The following is a 12,610-nucleotide window of genomic DNA, read 5'->3' as shown; positions in this document are numbered from 1 at the left end:
GACCTTCATTTTCTCCAGCTGCCAAACTGCATTAATGGATTAAAAAACATACACAAGAGACATTCTTAAAAATATTTGTCAGTAAACAACAGCAGCCCTGCCACAGAGACATTATGCAACTGAGAGTGCAAGCCACAATATAGTTTCTGTATTAACAGGAGGCCAATACACTGAAGGGCCTCAAAAGCACCATACAAAGTAGAAAGCTTAGTTAGCTAGCTGTTGTTATCCACACTTGCTGTCCATTCTTCCTTTTGTTCATACCCTAGTCAAATTACTATGTTTCCTCTCTGCCCACACTGGTACAGACAAACCATCTTTGCAGCAGCTCAAATATCTGAACTTTTCAGTAATTGCTGACCTGGACTCACAGCCTCTTCTCTCACAGGTCAGCCAGTTCTTTCTAAGAATAATTTATGTCCAGACAAAATTTATTTTGCACACTGGTTTTCCCTATTTATTTCAGCTTTCTCAGGGGAGTAGTCACAATATTTCCTCCCCTCTGCAGAGCCAGAAACCCCTGGGGTAAGATTTGCCATCAACATCATTTCTTCCCTGATATTTTCAGTTTGAACTGAATGAAGCACAAATATACCTCAAATCCTCTTTCCCTGCAGTTACCCAGGATACATGACTTTGACTGGAGAATCATTCCACCTCCCTCCAAAACAGAGTGCTGCTTTAGACTCCATTAGGGTCCATCATAATTTATTGCTCTGCTCTCTCCTCTTCTGGGGGTGCAGGTCAAGAGGTTAACAAAAATTTGAGGCTCCATCAAAACTACTCCAAAGTCTCATTTGTGCATTCTCATGCAAAATTCTCCAGTGTCATCCCATGCATATTTAGCTACCAAAGCTGAAATGCCTGGAAATTATGCTAAAAGAAAGCTCCTTCAGGGTTCTTAGTCACAGAAACCTTCTGGGAATTGTTACTAGTTTGTGACTGTGGCCAGTCCACCAAGGTAATTTTTCTAGCTGCAAGGTCTAAGCAACAACAGTGCCTCAAGAAATACATGATTTTAGCTTTAGAGATCTTTGTTCAAGCTCCTGCACAACCTCCCAGTGCAAAATCACCCACCATAAGCATGGAGACCAGTAAAGAAGAAGAGAATTGGGAATGAATATGAGCATTTAAGTAAAAATCCTTCATGAAAAGACTACAACTGGAGCAGATGACCCAGAAAGGTTGTGGCAATTCCACCCTGAAGAGTTTAAAAATTTGAGTCAACAAGGTCCTGGGGTACCTGATCCTGCTTTGAGCAGGAGTCTGAACCAGACAACATCCAGAGATCCATTCCAGCCCTCATTTTGCTGTGATTCTTTATTCTCATGTGCACTATTGTGCCTGGAATGGAGCCTACCTGCACAGCAGCAGATGTGCCACAGTAAGATCCAACAGGACTCTCTTGTCAGCCACTAGAAAACCACTTCCAGTTTTATACAAGGAGAGGACACCATGAGCAGCATGGAAAGACACTTGGATTCTTAAAGGGTTCTGATTCCAGACCCAACTACAATGTAGCATTGAAGCTGCTGAGTACATCAACTTCTGCAATTTGTTTTACGTCTGAGAGAGGAGCTTTGAAATGAAATATTTCTAACTTCTCTCTCAACAGAGAGGCAGTAATGACCAACTTTTTTTCTGTGAAGTTCAGGAGGGATACAGAAGGTGTTAATGGTCTGTTAGACTCAAGTGAGAGACGTCTGCTTCATACCTATGGAGGGGTTTTTTTTACATTCAATCATAGGACAGTGTTAAGTCTCCAGTCATGACATGACAGCATGTCAGGTGTGATGCTCTCTTCTTGCAAGCACTGACATCTTTTAACTAAAAAAGTATTTTAAGTACTTTTGGTATTTCATTTCATTAGGTTCATGTATGTGTTCTCCTGGAAGCTTCCTTTCCTCCCTCTTTTATATAACTGTCCCATAAACTATGACACAATGTTGAATAACAATATTCAATGCTGAATTCATACAAATCAGCAGAGGAATGTATAATTTATGTGGGTCACTATAATTTACTCATTGTGCAGGAGCCTTTTTTTGTGCTGAAAGTAAGCATTGTAATAACTTTAAAGGATTAAAAACCTTTGAAGTGACAGCACTGCAAAAGTTTCTAAAGACAATCAATTTGATAAAGGGCAGAGCTAATGACACTTAAATTTGGAGTTTCTCTAACTTTCCTCTGTGGATTCTGATGTCTCATAAAGGGTGAACCTCTCAGCACTTCTATCTACAAGGAGACATGTTCTCATAAGTCTTGTAGGAATTTAAGAGCTAAGAGGTTTCCTAAACTTTCTTAAGGGTGTTGAAATTGAGCAAGTTCAAAGCTTGCTGTGGGTAGTCTGATACAAGCACATGCACACACAATAGGACTACACAGATGCAATTTTCTTCAGAAATCCATGTATAAAAAAACAGGATATGAAAGTAAAACACACCTTTGGAAGAAAGGTGGAAAATTATGAGGAGAAACCCAAATCTTGATTCTGGGAAAAGAAAGCATTACTTAAAAAGGGGAAAAAGCAAAACAAAACAAAATAAAAATGAAACAGAAGCAACCATTCTTGTCCTCAGAGTAACTTCAACCATACCATGACAGTGTGGTAAAAGAGAGTTATCTACATAGGTTGAAAACTGATGTGTTTTAAACTACACTTTGTCTAAGAGCCTGATAAGCAAACTGGGAAGAAGGGAATGGGGAATTTACAGCACCCCTTGGGGTTTCCATTACCTGGAATGACTTTGTTGCATCCCACTTGCTTTTGCTTTGTTTTGAAACAATGAAAGCTCTTGAAGACCTACTAAGAAATGCAGTCATCAGAGTATTTATTGTATAGCCATGAGTGCTATTGAGTATGCTTCAAGATAAAAATAGCAAAAAGTATCTCTCACCGTGACAGGCATTCATGGAATGCAGAAATAAATAAGACAGCACACTATCAGCAATTACAAATACACAAATGTGCCATGTCTCACTGTGATACAAAGGGTCAGGGATCAATAGAAGTCATAAAAATTCTTGTTGATTTTGTCAATTTAGTGGTAGATTACAAAGCAAATAGAAAAAATAATTTGGGGTGGGGTAATAGATACAGTTATATAACTGTATATCAGGTCTGTATATATAACTGTATATACAGTTATATAACTGTATATATAACTGTATATCTAGCATGTCACACCAAAATGTAACATTACATCTCTATTTTACTCTCCACAATAAATTAGAATTTCACTTTCTGAAGAAAAGTTGTGGTTTATACAGAAATAAAAGTGTGAGTGGCACACAACAAAAAAAAAAAGAAAAATAAAAAAATAAAAAAAATAAAAAATAAAAAAATTAAAAAATAAAAATATGTGTATGTGATGAAATATACTTTTAAAGAATGTGAATCACGGCAATAGCTCATTTTACTTGCCATGACTTTTACACATTAGTCACTGCCACAAGATTTTCAACCCCAGGAATTACATCCCCCAAATCAGTACACTGAAATACAGATCTTTCTGATTAGTTGCTTTTATTTAGCTGCCCCATAATCATTTGATTTTCTCCATTCAAGTAAAAAACAGGTCTGTGACCCATCTGTTAAGTTATAGACCATAAGTTCCCATCTGTCATCCATGGGCCAGGGGTAGTCCCCAGACACACTCTGTCTGTCTGTAGAGAGCTGGCTGCTCTTTGGTGCTGCCATCTCCTCATCTCCAGCTGTTAAATCACATTAAAAGATGGGTTAAAAAATGCAGAAGTAAAAAAGTGATTAGCATTACTTTTCCCTGTAAACAATTGTTTTAACTGCCAAAGGGATGTTATACAATTGTGAATAACACAGGGGAAAACCTCAGAGAGAACCTCTGCCTTTCTCAGAGAGAGATCTTTGTGCACCCAGATCCCTGCCAGAACCTGCAGCAAGGGCTGTGAGGGGCTCCTCCAGAAACTCAGGGCCCACATTCAAGGGTCACACCATTACCTGTTTCACTGCTGATTGCTTCCACAGAAATACCTACCACTCTGGGGAAGAAAGAGCTGGCTTCCCTTGAATAGGCTGGATCAGCTGCTTCCCCCCAGCTGCTCATCTGTCCTGCACCCGAAGCACCAGCCCGGACCACAGCTGAGCAGCCTTGTGACAATTGTTCCATTTGTACTTTACAGCCTGGGGTACCGAATATCATTTTTGTTTACTTCAATCTGCTAAATTGACGTAGTTCAGTAATTGCTACAGATTACACTCCTGGAAATGAGGAACTAGTGGTGCATTTCAGTCATTCCAGTTCACTCTGACCTCATAAAAAAGGTGACTTTGCCAAGTACCTACTCCTCAGTCTGACAGGCCACAGTGTGGCCACAGCAGCTGTGGTTTCTGTCCCCTCATCCCCTAACCCCAATGCCCAAGGCTCCCAATCCCACCCACAGCACAGCTGAAGGTGCTCTCCAGCCCCCTCACTCACAGCCCAGCATGTGAGTCACTGTGCCATCAGTTCTGGTTTGCTTTAAAATCACTCAGGCCTTTTGCATGCCCAATCCCCAAGAGATGATCTGACAGGGTAACTTGATCTGACAGGGTAACTTCTTCAGCTATCACACTGAAATCTGACTCAGATCCTGAAAGCAATCATCCAATCCCATTCTGTCTCACAGATCCTTGAGCCCATTCTGCCTTCAGCGAGCACCCTCCAGGCTCTGCACACAATATTGCCATTACAGATCAGGTTGGAAACCGAGGGTGCAAGAACGTCTTAACCAATCAATATTTAATTTCACCTAAGAGTACCTGAAGGGAAGATGGGTGTGGCAGTGGATCTGTTGTCAGATTTTACTCACATTTGACTCAGTGACATTTCCCATTTCAATGTATGCCAAAATACCTTAAGGAGTTCCTGTGCACCATGCCAAAGAGATACAGGCAAGAGCCGCTGGAAAAGGCAAGATTTAGGTGTTTGATATGCTGGTACATGATGTTTGTTCTCCTCTGCACAAGAGAGACTGACACACATGGGGAACCACCTGCAGCCTGCCTGAATCCATTTGGTGCAGCAAATGTATTTCTGTGGCCAGCAGCACACCACAGAGTAGTGCTGCTGACATCCATCATGACCTCCAACAGCCCAGCACCAATTTACTGCTGGGTCTGCTGGGAGCACCCTTACACAAACAGCTGGGACAGGCTTAACTCATGCATGGGGGTTAACACAGAGCTCTGCTGCCAGTCCTCACAGCAGCAATGTGCCTAGAAACAGGCTGTGGGAATACTCTGAGACAAGGTAAAATATCCCTTACTTAACTACTCCCAAAAGTGCTACTTCAAACCTGACCTTCTCATTCTTTGAGCACACAAGCATCCACTTACTGCCTAGTAAAACCAGACCTACTGACTATATTTGAATTACAGCATGAGTGAAGATGAGTATGGTTGTAGGCATACACAGCAGTATCTTCCTGGGGTCCACTGTGCCAAGCTCAAGGTTCTTTGGCTCCTTCAAATTCAGCATGTGCTTTAACACTCTATACAGATTAATTCTGGATTTTTAGGAGCCCAGAATATTCCACACACTAAATATGTTGAGCAATTGAGAGCCGGTGCCCTCAGTGTCTCTCAGTTATTCACTTGGAACAAAAGGCTGTGCTTTTCCTGGGCTTTATGCTTTGCTAGCCTGGAATTAGCTTTTTGCCAGCCCCTAAAGCCCAAATCTGATCTCATCCAAACTTTGGGAAAGATGGATCTGGCTCCAAGCCCTGTATTTCAAGGCCATCTTCAATCTGGAGCTAGCAAAGGGTTAGGGGGTTTTATGCCAATTCCCTGCTTTCTCATCAACTAATGGAACAAAAAGAAGGAAAAACTATCTGGGTCCTAGGAATATCATCTTCACTTTCTTTTGGAAAGAGATGAAACAATCAGGCTGTGAATGATAAACAACTGTTTTAAATAGATAAGAAGCAAATAGGTAAAGAGAAAATAAGATTATTAAGGGATAATACTGAGAAATTGAGTGACAGATTATTATCTGAACTTCATTTAATTTCAAATTTAGCATTTCTTTTATGCTCATTCCTATAATTTTTCTTTTCCATTTTGTTCACATGCACTTTCTAGGGGAAAAAAAAGGTAGAGTCAAAATACAGAATTTGTCATCATCTAAAGCAAAAGTTTTATGACTCACAAAAAAATTAGCACCTTGCCACAGGTCTCTAGGATTACATGTAGGGGCTCTCATGGAGAAGCCAGCAGTGGCTGATACAGGAACAGTTCACTGCAGTTGGTAATTCCTGCTCTGTCTGCCTAGTTTTCTAGTTTTAAGACTTGCTGTGGCTGTGTTCTCTGCTGCCCTGGAGCATGGGCAGAGCTAAAATGTGGCTTTCTATCCCAATAATGCAGGCATCACTTCAGAAACTTCTGCTTGAGCACACAAATATAAAAATTCTCACTTTGATTTTTTATTTAATTAATAAGATGAAACTCACTTGTGAAACACATCAGTTCATTTTGCTGTTCATTTCCCCAACAATAAAGAGGAAATTTGATTGACTGAGATAGTCTTAGATTCATGGGCCTGGTTAGTGAGATCCTCTTTTATTCACATACAGGGGAAGGGCTAAATGCTCTTCAGGATGGCTTTGCTGGTTTCTGGACACAGGGAGAAGGAGGGGAGGACTGATTGTGCACCAAAATCCACTGAAGGAGCAGCAAAGTGCTTCTCATGTGGAAGCTGTCTATTTTAAAAGTGCTGACCTGCAGCTCCATAACTCTGTCATACACTGCTCCTAAAAGAGCTGACACCAAACCTTCACTCAGTTCTCTCCTCTATATTTGGAGACTCCAAAACCATCAGGTGGCCTCCATGCAAAAGTACAGAGCACCCCTTGCTCCAAATTTTGTCACCTTGAGAAAAAAGAAATCCGCATTCTCTCATCCTCCTCACTACCCTCATCTTACTCCATGGTGTTTGTCTGTTCAGGGATGAGTAGCTCACAACCTCTTTCAATAAAGTATTCAGCAGTTTTCCTATGCATGGTTTCATTCACTTGGCAGTTTTACAGCTGCTAATGCTACTGTGGATACCATCCTTTTAAATAATGCCTGAAAGTATTGTCATTTTACCCTCAGAAAGTAGCAAGGTTATGTAGTTCTATTGGTTTGTACATGAACATGCCATTCTTTAACAAAAAAGGGTCATTATATTGTTTTAAATAGCTTTTAATCCCAGCAACAAGAAAAGTATAAAAACATCCTGCTTTTATACTAATTTAAGGCAAAAGACTCCTGCAATAATATCTATGATTTTATGTGCATAGGGCATACAAAGTGATAAAATAAGCATCTCTTCAGTGCTGATACTTTTCATCTAAAGAATAATTCAATATGGAATGACATCAGCATTCCAACTAAGATTTCTTCATTGGTTTTTGGCAAAACATCAAAGAAATGCTGTGAACTGATTTTTCATTCTATTTAGTTGAGGTACACAAGAAGCATCTTATGACTTTTCAGATAGACATTAGCTAGTAGGAAATGTAGGACAGACATAGATAAACTTAACAATAATTGACCAGCACCATGGTCAATTATTTTTTTCTTTGTGGAAAATTCAGACTGCTAATAATCCTTACGAGGATTCAGCCAATCAGGTTGTAAAGAACATCAGCAGGGCTTTATTGAAATTAACCTAAAAACTCAATACTTTTTAGTTTTTTGAGGGGGCTACTGTTTTCTCCTTATTCAGAGGAGATATTTTGTTAAATGTTATTTGATTTTTTAACTGCATAACTGTTCTCAAATTCAGCTAAATTCCATGTGACTGTAGGCAAATAGTCCCTGCTGTAATGCAGAACACAGATAAAAGCAGGAGAGGAGGGAGCACAGCTGCACACTAGGGGAAATATATGTACCTTGCCATGAGTTAATCTCTGTGAATTGATGTACTAAATGTACTCCAACACAACCACAACTCTGCAGATAAGATTGCAATATGGACCCTTTCTAGTTAAAAATTGCTTCATCCTAGCATCTCTTGGGAGTAACACTTACAAGCAAGTCCCCTAGCATTATTTCACTGGAAAAGCTTTACTGAGTTAGCTCATGGAAATACAAAGCAAGCTAAATATAACCTCATTTGCCTCCTGGAAATTGTAGCACTTGTGTTCTTTGGGGAAACTTTTACATTTTCACCAAATTCTTTGGAAGTTAGAGCAAGAGAAAGAGAGATTCCATGTCCTCAGAGTGGAGCTATAGAATTGAATTGAACCTGGATTTGAGCTGACATCTTTCTACAGTGAGAAAAATAATTGGGCCACCACCACATCTTTCAGAACCCATCAAGTGGAAAGGAGCACCAATGTAAAGCAGAACAGCTGCTGCTGGCAAACAGCAGCAAAGAAATTCTGTTGTGAGGATAAAGTAAATCTAAAAAAAAGGCAAGCAAGCTGATGTGAACAGACTGCTGTCATTATCCTCTTGAGAAATATGTTCAGAGCATCATACTGCCAGAGATACTGAAGAATCAGTAATGCTTTGACATGTCTCTACATTATCCTGCTTACAAAACAAGCACTGTTCTTACTGACAGTGAAGCCTGGAATTTCATTTCCAATTATTCACTTTGCCTACCAGAGAACAATAAGGTAAAAGCTTATTACTATAAAGCTTGTGCAGGACTAGTGTCTAGTGTAAAACTAAATCATGTAACTACACTATCAGTTGTGCTATGGTGCTACATTGTCTGTCAAGTACAGCTACAGTAATGCAAAGAAAATCAATCCATCTACTCTCTTTATGTAACACAGCATAAAGTCTATTCTGCACATTTTAGTATGCATTTTACTTTTGCCATAGAATGTCTTTGTTAAACAAGCGTACATCTGAGCTAATATGAACAACAAGTTTGCATTAATTTGCAAACCTGTTAACAGTATTAATTTGTGCCAATGTATGGAGCAGAAGCACTGCTCACACACCTCCCCACGTGGCTGGAAGCAATGGGGGTGATGGTGACAGCAGCATAGAGCAGAGGGAACGTTACTGAGCCTGAATGATGCTTTCTTGTACACATAAAACATGCTCAGCAGTCTTTAAAAATATCTCAGCCTAAAAGAAGGAAAAGATGTCTTCATCTTCTTTCTAAGCATTTAACCAAGTACTTCAGAAAGTGGATAAACAGTTGCATGAGTATATGCTGTTAGACACATGCACAATTTCCCCCTGGACTCCTGAAACAGCAATTGTATATCCTCCCAATGTTCACACCCATGATTTCTTAAGGCATATAGGAAAGCCAAAACTAATAAAGACATCTCTATAAATGTTGTAGGAGGAAAACTTTACTATATAAATCTATGGTCCATCCACATCATGAACAAAACACAGATCTGATCCCCTTATCTTTAAGAAATATACAGAACTAGGAAACTCTCAGAGCAAGGCAGGAAGGGGAATCAGGTTCAAGATGAGTTTCTCCATGAGGAACTTTTCTGTAAACCAATGCATTTCCATTTGGGAAAGGAAATATTGATGGAGATACAAAAGAAAGCTGCAAAATCATCAGTGATCTGGATAGGATTCAACTGTTCACTGCCTCTTCTCATATCAGAACTGAAAATGAAGTTACTAGAAATCATCTTTAAAAAGGATTTGGATTAGGGGAAGCTGGTGGTTCCTCATGTATGGAATAGCAGATCTGCAGAGCTCCTGAGAGATGACCCTGTGAACACTAAAAACTGAAGAAGTTGCCAGGAAAGCTGCTCATGTGAGAGGAGTCATTTGCTATGGGACACACAGGCACCAATCCAGCTCAGGAGGTGGCCATGCTGAAATAACTAAATGCTAAGAAAATATAAGAGGGAAGTATTACAAATGCTTGACCTGCTTTTGCACTTTCCTAGACAGTGATGTAACTGAGTACTTATGGACACAGTGGGGTACTGGATTTTGAACTAAATGGGTTGTTGGTCTAAGCCAGGATGGCTCATTTTATTAGGAAGAGAAAAGGAAAATGGATTTTTTCAACAGGAAAAAAATATCCAAAAAACTAGCTTGATTCATGATCATGAATTCCTATACTTTGCTTTAATGAAGAGAAAATGTATCCATATTTATCCAGACTCCTGCTCTTTTTTTTTTAATTTTTTTTCCATCAATATATCACCAGTATTCAGGTTAAACACACTTCTAGTTCAGAAAACCAACATTTCACAACCATTTCGTATCTTTAGCTCCTATTAATTTCAAGGGCTCAGCAGTTTTAAAATTCTGACTACAGGATTGCAGAGGTAGGGAAGCAATCAAGTAATTTTCTACAAATGTGTTAGAAAAATTATAAAGATTGTCACAAAGTAGGAGTTATTTCATCATGAATCTCTACAAACTTCAAGTGTTTTCTGGCTACCCTCCTTCAAAGAGTATGTTTTGATCTTGCACTTTGAGAGCTGCTCTCAAACCATTCTCCAGGATTGTTTCCTTTCTGTCAGAGGGGTGGCTAGGGAGCACACAGGACTCTGCATGTCCCAGGCTATGACACAGATACAATGCTCAGATCAGTGAAGTTCATTTCCTGAGAGGGTTTTGTTCAATATAAAGAAGCATTGAGAAGCTTTCTGCCTTTTTCAGCTCTCGATAAATGCTATAAAGACTGGTTTTTGTAGTATTTAAGTAGCAAAAACTGTGCTTAGCATCTTTCAGTCTGCCAATTGTGTAAAATGATTGTGTAGAATATAAACTACTTGGAATAAAATCATTAATTGTTTTGTTAACAAGATAGCCATCAGCTACCTGGACATGGTGCCAGTGGATTGGCATAAAAGAGAGCTTTCAATGGGCTGGGGAGAAAGAAACAAGAGAAATAGTCAGGCTCTGTTCTAATTGCTTCAGTATTAAAATAACTGCAATGGGAGATGAGCATGAGTCATTTTCTTTGGGGCCAAATTTTTCTAATTTTGAGTCACGTTGAGCAATACCATTCCGCATGTGTAGTTCTGCAGAAATCAATGCAATTCTCATCAAATATTATTCAGTGTTAATCAGAATACCTGCAGCTGGCTTGTAGAGTTTGAGAGTGAATTTTGAAATGAGCTTAGGATGAAGAAATAGATCATGGCATGGATAGAAACCTTTTCTCCTTTCAATGGCATCTCCTGGAATCATAGAGGGCTCATATCTCCTATCTTTTTGCTTTCCTTCTAAACTTGCAGATTATCTCCCAAGTTTTCACATTATTTAAATTATCTTTCACAATTAGCAATCCCTCTTCCTTCCTTAAGAAAAAGGCTTTGACACACTTGACTTTAAGACATTTTGGGAGAGGCGAACTGTTGAAGGGGGAAGCTAACCACTTTTTAATGGAAGCTTGGAATCTGTAAGCTGGCAAGCATTTGCAATTCCCAAGGATGTTAGAGGGGGAAAAAACCTCAAACCATTGGTTATTTGATTTATCATAAATATTTGTTGGCATTCCTGTTTGTGCTAGAGACAGGGAGACTGTTTTTCAAGTACGAGCTGAAATAATTGCAGATTCAATAGAAAACTAAGGAGCATTTACCAGTGGAATAGTAGCTAACATTTGTCAATGCAATAAAAAAATTATGTCAAAAAGGTCTGATTTCCTTCTTTAAGATAACAACATTGATAAAGATCAGTGCTGGAATAATGTGTCCACTTCTGGGATCAATGTTCTCTAAAGGCATTAGGAAAACAGAGAGACTGCAAAACTATTTGAGAGTTGGACAAAATCCTTTACTGTGACAGACCAGACAAGACAGACTTTAATAACTCATTTGAAAAAGTACATTTAGAAAAGATCTGATTATAGAGCATAAACACTGTCCTGGAAAGAAAACAACAGACAGGAAAGGCTGCATAATATGCAGAAGGAAGATTACAAGGATCAAGAGCTGAACCCTAAGCAAAATTAATCCAAATTAAAAAGTAGGCATCACTACTTAATTATGTGGAAAGAGGTTAATTACTGGAAAAAAATTTTAAAATATTCTGAGCACTCTACCATTACAACAACATGCTTCTTCTAAAGCCAAGGTGTTGCCTTTTAACGAGGTAACTGGATGGGTTTGACTCACCTAGGACGACAAGAAGGTAGGATTAGCCTTACTAGTCAATTTTGGTCTTAAAATCAGAAGCAAATAACAAGAATAAAAATTTACAAAGTTGAAAAATGTGCTTAATAATTACTCTGCAGACTTCATGGAATCCCCACTCAGCTGCTACTAAAATACCACAGCACTTAGGTGCAAAATCATGGCCTAAAGGGAATCTGCTGTAGTAATGCAAGGCAAAAAAAAACAAACAAAAATGTTTCAGTTGTCTTTATGCTTGAAAAAAAAATGCAAACAAGTTCCCAGATATTTTGCAGTGCTCACCTTCAGGATAAGAAAAAAAATTAAAAATTTTAAAAATTTAATTAAAAAATTTAAAAATTTTATTAAAAAATTAAATAACTTGCATCTTAAAGTCCTTTTAATAAATTGATGCATCCAGCTGATGGTTCTTGATGGATGCACACAGGAATGGAAAGTACTTCAAATAGAATCTGAGTCTTTCTAAAACTCAGGGGATTGAAAAAGGAAATTTAAATAGACAGTTGTGACCTCATCTGACAAGATG

Source organism: Molothrus aeneus, chromosome 1 (genome assembly GCF_037042795.1).
Source record: "Molothrus aeneus isolate 106 chromosome 1, BPBGC_Maene_1.0, whole genome shotgun sequence".
NCBI lineage: Eukaryota > Metazoa > Chordata > Aves > Passeriformes > Icteridae > Molothrus > Molothrus aeneus.
Note: the sequence above shows the minus strand (reverse complement) of the source record.